General features: G+C 35.0%; 1 pseudogene; it reads right to left on the bottom strand.

Annotated features, from left to right (window-relative positions):
• The window catches only part of LOC105295488, a 17,959-nt pseudogene that overhangs the window by 12,364 nt on the left and 4,275 nt on the right, over positions 1-1,320 (bottom strand).

The following is a 1,320-nucleotide window of genomic DNA, read 5'->3' as shown; positions in this document are numbered from 1 at the left end:
CTCTCTTTTTATTTCTTCTGTGACCCAGTCATTCTTCAGTAGCATGTTGTTTAATCTCCATGTATTTTTGGTCCTTCTTGCTTTCTTTTTATAGTTGATCTCCAGCTTCCAAGCATTATGATCAGAGAATATGGTTGGTATGATTTCAACCTTCTTATATTTGTTGAGGCTATTTCTGTGTCCTAGTATGTGGTCAATTCTTGAGAATGTTCCATGTACCCTAGAGAAGAATGTATGAGTAGGTGTTTTGGGATGAAAGGCTCTGTAAATGTCAATTATGTCCAGTTGGTCTAATGTATCATTTAAGGATGTTATTTCCTTATTGATTTTTCTGTTTGGATGATCCGTTCATATCCAACAACAAGGTATTTAGGTTCCCTACTATGGTAGTGTTTTAGTCTGTTTCTCCCTTAGTTCTGTTAGTAATTGCTTTATATATTTCTGGGTTCCCTGTTTGAGAGCATAGATATTAATAAGCATTATGTCTTCTTGGTACATGATTCCTTTTATCATTATGAAGTGTCCCTCAGTATCTTTCTTTACCTTTTTTATTTTGAAGTCTATTTCATCCGTTATTAGTACCGCTACTCCCACTTTTCTCTGAATGCCATTTGCTTGAAATATCATTTTCTGCCCTTTCACTTTGAGCCTATATTTATCTTTGGAGCTGAGTTGTGTCTCCTGGTGGCAACATATGGTTGGGTTTTGTTTTTTGATCCATTCTACAACTCTGTGCCTTTTTATTGGTGAGTTCAGTCCATTTACATTTAGGGTGATTATTGAAATATGAGGTCTTCTTGTAGCCATTTTATCTTTTGCTTTCTGGTAGCTCGGTGTTTCTATTGCTTACTTGTCCTTGTTTTTGTTTTTTTGTGTGTTTGTTTATTTTTAATTTAGGTTGGGTTTTATGGTTTTCCCTCTGATCGTTCTTGTTTTATGTTATATATTTCAGTTCTGAATCTTTGGTGTGTGGTTACATTATGAATATGTAGAGGATACTTATATATATATAGCAGTCCGATTTCTTCTGCATGCTCCTTATATCCACTTTCCTTTGTGAATTTGGATCTTTGACTCCTCCCCTTTCCTGTAATCGTTGTCTCATTTTGTCTATGCTGCATGTTCATTACTATCTTGTAATAGCAAATCTCTTATTGTTTAAGCTTATACTGCTTCGTTCTTAATAAGGGTTGCTCTCCTCTGCTTCTATTTGCCTGCTAGTCACCTTACTCATAGCTATGCTTTTTTTTTTTGTCATTTTTATTTAGGTGAACTGACCCCTTTCAGTATTTTCTGTAATGCAGGCCTAAGAATGGAGAA

This window comes from Pteropus vampyrus, unplaced genomic scaffold (genome assembly GCF_000151845.1).
Source record: "Pteropus vampyrus isolate Shadow unplaced genomic scaffold, Pvam_2.0 Scaffold106, whole genome shotgun sequence".
In the NCBI taxonomy this organism is placed as follows: domain Eukaryota; kingdom Metazoa; phylum Chordata; class Mammalia; order Chiroptera; family Pteropodidae; genus Pteropus; species Pteropus vampyrus.
This window is presented reverse-complemented; position numbering and strand designations above follow the sequence as displayed.